Here is a 7,087-nt window from a genome sequence, read left to right as displayed (position 1 = left end):
GAAGAAATGGACTTGGCAGTAGACTGTAAATAGAAGGACTTGAAAATGCAACCTGAACAGGACCTTGAAATGTGATGTTAAATGTTGATGTTATATGTTAAGAAAGTAAACCATTTTGTTTTTAAAAATTTGTTGTTGCAAACTCATTCCAAGTTCTGCCCCACAGATAGAGGTTACAGTAGCAGACCAGGTGCTCGAGAGCAGCAGCCGCAGAAGGCCATTGCGTTCACCTCCTGCAGGTGAGCTCCCCAAGGCACCTGGTGGGCCACTGCGAGTAGCAGAGTGCTGGACTAGATGGACTCTGGTCTGATCCAGCAGGCTAGTTCTTATGTTCTTATGCTCTCAGATTGCAAATGCCTTTGCAGACCAGGTGCTCGAGAGCAGCAGCAGCAGAAGGCCCTTGCTTTCCCATCCTGCAGGTGAGCTCCCAATGGCACCTGGTGGGCCACTCGCAAGCAGGAGCAGAGTGCTGACTCAGATGGACTCCCTGGTCTGAATCCCAGCTTGGCGGGCCTCGCTCTCTTAGGGTTCTGTGTAGGGAGATTCCTGGACAAAGCTTCAGGTTTTCATGGTGGAATCTCCCTGCCTGGAGGTGGCAACCTTACCATGTAAGCTGATGCATGAAAAAATAACGTTGCCTCCCATTGGAAAAAAAAAAAAAGCTACAAACCACATTTCTTCCATGTGGCCAAAGGCCGCTACACAGAACTGACAGTCATCCTAGCCCCGCCCTTTCCTTCCCCAAGCCCCGCCCCTCGCGCCTGCCCCGCCCTGCAGCTGTCGCGGCCTCTCCGCCTTCCCTCGCGCGTCACACAACCCCGCTGCCGCCCCCTCCTCGCGCGCTCGCCGCTATTGGCTGCGGCCGGGAGTGGCCGCGCGGCGATTGGCCGGATTCGAAGGCGCCTCAGCCGGCAAGTTTGGCTACGGCGGGCGAGGCCTGAGGCGGCGGCCGCGACTCCTCCTCCTCCTCGCTCGTCCGTCCTTCCTTCCTTCTCCTCCCGGCCGGGCTCGCCGCAGGGGACGGGCAAGACAGGCAGGCAGGCAGGCAGGCAGCGACGCTCGCCGGGCGGCGGCTCCTTCTCGGCCCCGGCTGCGAACTCGGTAAGGGGCGGGGCCGCGGGCGCGCGCGATGCCTCTTCTTCGGGGGGGGGTGAGGGGGTGGGTGAGTGACAGGTCGGGGGGGGGGCGGGAGGGCGTGTCTCAACAGGGGAGGGGGCGCCGAAGTCTGCCAAGAGTGGAGGGCGGGGGGAGCCTGATAAGGAGCGAGCATAAAGAGATCTCTTTTTTTGGGGGGGGGTTATTAATTTGCAATTTTAGGGAGGGGCGGGGCCCGCGGGCGCCCCCTTGGCGCTGGGTGGGTCTGGAAGGCCCCCAGTTCCGGGGAGGAAGAGCGCCTTTGCAACGTGGGGGGGGGGGCGCCCTCTCACCCCCCCCTCCATCTTTTCTTCCATCCATTTCTCCACTGCATTCTTATTCCCAGGGAAGAGTGATGAATTCCTTGCCTTTTTGGCCGGGGGTTGGATTGGATGACCCCCCGGGGTCCCTGCCAGGTCTGTCTTTGAGCAAATAGAAGTGCTGAAGGGGGTGCTCCCCCTCCCTGCAACCTAGTAGGCAGTTTGGCAAGATGAACTCTGCCGGTCCGGTAAGTCTCATATGCAGCAAAAAGGGTTCGAACCTGCCCATGGAAATCCTATAGAGAGCGACTCCAGTTTCCACCCATTCACTTCAATGGCAGTGTCTTTACTTGCAATGGCATTGTGGGTCTTCCAGATCTGGGTCCTGCACCCCGGCTGCCCCACAGGCCGCCCTTCGCCTGAGGCTGGGTGTCATGAGGATGGCGAGAACGGGAAGGCGAGGCCACCCTGCCTTTCTGATGCAGTGGGGCCGTTCCCCGTAAAAGCTTGCATTGGACTGAAGCCCTGACGATCCCTGTTTGTTCTCTCTGGACTTAAGGGCTTCCCTCTTGTGGTGTCGATGGTGATGGTTAGCTCTTCCCTGCTGTCCGGAAATGGGGCATTTTGAATTTTCCAAAGTCCAGTTTTCCTTTGTTTCCCGCAGGCAGAGGCTCCCAGCATCATTTGCTTGACATGTGAGTTCAGATTCCCATCCTGTGAACTTCCCCTTTTCTTTTTTCATATTCCAAAAGGTCTCTTTGCTGGTGGCTGAAGCATCTCACTGCTTTTTTTTAATTTGCAAAGTTGTGAGGCGGAGGCCGCTCATGGAACGCAACAAACCGGAATGCCGGCTGGGGTGTGTGTGTGTGTGTGTGTGTGTGCGTGCGTGCGCCGATCGGCTTTCTAATTATTGCTCTTTGGGTGGTGGAAGGGAGAGTTGGGCTGTAATTATGAGAGGTGCTAATAGAAATGAGAGGAAACTCGCAGAAAGGGTGTGTTGGAGGAACATCCTGCCTAAATCAGGGCGGCATCAGCCTCCAGAAGCTGCCGGCCGCTCTGTCATCCCAGAGGAAGTGGGGACTTCTGGGAGAGGAGCTTAAGAGACGCCTTGTCGGGACTCTTGCTCCGTGTGTCATCCGATAAAAGCTCCCACGGCCTTTTCTCTTGCCTCGCTGGCTCAAAAATAACCACCCTGCAAAGATGTAAGTTTGGGGCTCCGTCTGGTGCCTGGCAGCGTTGCAAGCATCACGGCGCTGGGCCGGAGGCGCCTGGCTCTTCTTAGTTTCTGGTTACGTGGTTCCTTTCTTGCCACTGCGCCTGGCCGTGCGTCCTCCCTCCCAGCTTTTCCAGGATGGTTCTAGCATTGCATCAGGGGATATTTTGTGCTGTAATCCAGAGCGCTCACAGAGCCGCTGCTCGAAGGGATGGGTGTGGTCAGTGCAGGGATACAGCAGCAGGCAAAGCCCGGCTGGCCTGCACCCTAACTCTGCCCACTCATCAGCGCTGGAGATCTGAACGGCAGGCTATTTATATAAATCGGGCCTAGCTTCAAGCTGCGCGCACCGATTTAGAAAGAACAGTTGTCGTATTTTAAGTATTAAATGCGCGTGGAATGAGTGCTACGCTGCCTTGGGTAAGTTTAGACACAGGGCCCTGTTGGTCTTGGCTAGGGAGGGCTTCTACCACACCAGCTCGTGCCCCCCTTCTGTCCCCCCCCCGCCTTCAAGTGCATACCACGCCTGCCTGCCTGCTTTGTCATGGTTGCGTTTACTTTTTGTTGGAAATTAAAATCCCTGAAGAATAGTTCCGTGTGTCTGACAGAAAGGTAGACTGCCCTGCTGCTTTGGGGGCTCTCAGTTGGTCTTTAGGGGGTTCAAGCATTGGGGGCCTCTAGGTGAATGCCCCTGACTTTGCTATAGTGGATTCTCTTTTCCTCCACCTTGTATGCATTGAGTGCATCTGTGACTGCCTTACTTTTAAAACTCTGATGGCTTAAAATTCATTATTATTGAAATAATGAATCCTTTATTCAAGTGAAGGGGCTGAAAAAATTAATTTGTGTTGGGCCATAAATAAGCCTGCAAATGTGAAAGTGAGTGACAAACATGTGTGTTTCCTAAATAAACAAATATGTATGAAATTGGTTTAAAAGATGTGAGCAGCCCTTGACAGTGTAGCATTTGGGGCACATCTCTGTCTAGTGTGGGTGGAATGCAAGCCTGGTTATTTGTTCCTTTAGGTTTTTGCACCCAAGGAGGGTGGATAAAGAAATGTCTAAAACGTTGTTTCCTATTTCAAAAATTAGCATTTCAAGTAGAAAATGACACAGTCACAAATTCGCAGTTGAAATTTTTATCATTGCATTAACTGTTACTCTGTTTAGCTCTTTCCAGAATTTCTAGTGTAGTCCTAAACAGAGTTACTCTAATCTAAGTCTGCATAGAGTCACACTTGATTTCTGAAATCTGAAGTTTCCCTGGCTGCCCCTTGCTTGGTGATGCATCTATATCTTGTGCAAAAACTGCTTGTTAGTGATCTGAAATAATAATTGAAAAGGAAGGTGCCATGTCACGTGCCTGTCTAGAAGGCAGGCTGTCCTTTCCTGAAAGCCGTTCTTTCTTGTACTAGATATTTGGTCTCGTGGTAATGGGAGTGACATTCCATCCTCCCCTTCGTATCAATTTCAGTGTCCCTGTTCCTTGATCACCACCAAGAGCTTGTCAATTTCAGTGTCCCTGTCAATTGCAGTGTCCCTCTTCCTTGATCACCACTTAATAGCTTAAGTCAATCTGCAGTAACCTTACCAATTGCAGTGTCCCTATTCCTTGATCACCACCTCAACAGTTTGCCTAAATTGCAGTGTCTCTATTCCTTTGATCACTCACTCAATAGCTTGTCAATTCCCAGTGTCCCTGGGTTTCACTTGGCAGTGTCCCTCTTCCTTGATCACCACCAATAGCTTGTCAATTGCAGTGTCCCTGTCAATTGCAGTGCCCCTATTCCTTGATCACCACCAATAGCTTGTCAATTGCAGTGTCTCTATTCCTTGATCACCACCAATAGCTTGTCAATTGCAGTGTCCCTGTCAATTGCAGTGTCCCTCTTCCTTGATCACCACCAAGAGCTTGTCAATTGCAGTGTCCCTGTCAATTGCAGTGTCCCTATTCCTTGATCACCACCAATAGCTTGTCAATTGCAGTGTCCCTGTCAATTGCAGTGCCCCTATTCCTTGATCACCACCAATAGCTTGTCAATTGCAGTGTCCCTATTCCTTGATCACCACCAATAGCTTGTCAATTGCAGTGTCCCTATTCCTTGATCACCACCAAGAGCTTGTCAATTTCAGTGTCCCTGTCAATTGCAGTGTTCCCTATTCCTTGATCACCACCAATAGCTTGTCAATTGCAGTGTCCCTATTCTTTGATCACCACCAAGAGCTTGTCAATTTCAGTGTCCCTGTCAATTGCAGTGTCCCTATTCCTTGATCACCACCAATAGCTTGTCAATTGCAGTGTCCCTATTCCTTGATCACCACCAAGAGCTTGTCAATTCTTGGTGTCCCTGTCAACTGCAGTGTCCCTATTCCTTTGATCACCACCAATAGCTTGTTGTCAATTTCTAGTGTCTCTATTCCTGATCACCTACCAATAGTTTGTCAATTGCAGTGTCCCCTAAGTCAATTCTGCAGTGTCCCTATTCCTTTGATCACAACCAATATTTGTCAATTGCGGTGCAAGTCCCTGTCAATTGCAGTGTCCCTATTCCCTTGATCACCACCAACAGCTTGTCAATTGCAGTGTCCCTATCCCTTGATCACCCCCAACAGCTTGTCAATCTCAGTATCCCTATTCCTTGATCACCACCAAGAGCTTGTCAATTTCAGTGTCCCTGTCAATTGCAGTGTTCCCTATTCCTTGATCACCACCAATAGCTTGTCAATTGCAGTGTCCCTATTCCTTGATCACCACCAAGAGCTTGTCAATTTCAGTGTCCCTGTCAATTGCAGTGTCCCTCTTCCTTGATCACCACCAATAGCTTGTCAATTGCAGTGTCCCTGTCAATTGCAGTGTCCCTATTCCTTGATCACCACCAATAGCTTGTCAATTGCAGTGTCCCTAAGCCACCTTGCAGTGTCCCTCTTCCTTGATCACCACTCACCAATAGCTTGTCAATTGTAGTGTCCCTGTCAATTGCAGTGTCCCTATTTCCTTGATCACTCACCAAGAGCTTTGTCAATTCCCCAGTGTCCCTAAGCCAATTGCAGTGTCCCTATTCCCTTGATCACCACTCACAAGAGTTTGTCAATTGCAGTCCCTTGGTCAATTGCAGTGTCCCTATTCCTTGATCACCACCAAGAGCTTGTCAATTGCAGTGTCCCTGTCAATTGCAGTGTCCCTATTCCTTGATCACCACCAATAGCTTGTCAATTGCAGTGTTCCCTATTCCTTGATCACCACCAATAGCTTGTCAATTGCAGTGTCCCTATTCCTTGATCACCACCAATAGCTTGTCAATTTCAGTGTCCCTGTCAATTGCAGTGTTCCCTATTCCTTGATCACCACCAATAGCTTGTCAATTGCAGTGTCCCTATTCCTTGATCACCACCAAGAGCTTGTCAATTTCAGTGTCCCTGTCAATTGCAGTGTTCCCTATTCCTTGATCACCACCAATAGCTTGTCAATTGCAGTGTCCCTATTCTTTGATCACCACCAAGAGCTTGTCAATTTCAGTGTCCCTGTCAATTGCAGTGTCCCTATTCCTTGATCACCACCAATAGCTTGTCAATTTCAGTGTTCCCTATTCCTTGATCACCACCAATAGCTTGTCAATTGCAGTGTCCCTGTCAATTGCAGTGTCCCTATTCCTTGATCACCACCAATAGCTTGTCAATTGCAGTGTCCCTGTCAATTGCAGTGTCCCTATTCCTTGATCACCACCAATAGCTTGTCAATTGCAGTGTCCCTATTCCTTGATCACCACCAATAGCTTGTCAATTGCAGTGTCCCTATTCCTTGATCACCACCAAGAGCTTGTCAATTGCAGTGTCCCTATTCCTTGATCACCACCAAGAGCTTGTCAATTGCAGTGTTCCCTATTCCTTGATCACCACCAATAGCTTGTCAATTGCAGTGTCCCTATTCCTTGATCACCACCAAGAGCTTGTCAATTGCAGTGTCCCTGTCAATTGCAGTGTCCCTGTCAATTGCAGTGTCCCTATTCCTTGATCACCACCAATAGCTTGTCAATTTCAGTGTCCCTGTCAATTGCAGTGTCCCTATTCCTTGATCACCACCAATAGCTTGTCAATTGCAGTGTCCCTATTCCTTGATCACCACCAATAGCTTGTCAATTGCAGTGTTCCCTATTCCTTGATCACCACCAATAGCTTGTCAATTGCAGTGTCCCTATTCCTTGATCACCACCAAGAGCTTGTCAATTGCAGTGTCCCTGTCAATTGCAGTGTCCCTATTCCTTGATCACCACCAAGAGCTTGTCAATTGCAGTGTCCCTGTCAATTGCAGTGTCCCTATTCCTTGATCACCACCAATAGCTTGTCAATTGCAGTGTCCCTGTCAATTGCAGTGTCCCTATTCCTTGATCACCTCACTATCAGCTTGTCAATTGCAGTGTCCCTGCTCAATTGCAGTGTCCCTATTCCCTTGATCACCACTACAATAGCTTGTCAATTGCAG

At 49.9% G+C, this 7,087-nt stretch overlaps 1 protein-coding gene across 1 annotated transcript in view; it reads left to right on the top strand.

The window, feature by feature from the left end:
• The first annotated feature begins 893 nt into the window (after window positions 1–893).
• The window catches only part of MAP4 (microtubule associated protein 4), a 243,943-nt gene continuing 237,749 nt past the window's right edge, over window positions 894–7,087 (top strand). Inside the window, 1 exon segment of the mRNA XM_048510520.1 lies at window positions 894–1,101. The gene's annotated coding sequence lies outside the window, so the exon portion shown is untranslated.

The sequence above is a fragment of the Sphaerodactylus townsendi genome, linkage group LG11 (genome assembly GCF_021028975.2).
Source record: "Sphaerodactylus townsendi isolate TG3544 linkage group LG11, MPM_Stown_v2.3, whole genome shotgun sequence".
NCBI lineage: Eukaryota > Metazoa > Chordata > Lepidosauria > Squamata > Sphaerodactylidae > Sphaerodactylus > Sphaerodactylus townsendi.
This window is presented reverse-complemented; position numbering and strand designations above follow the sequence as displayed.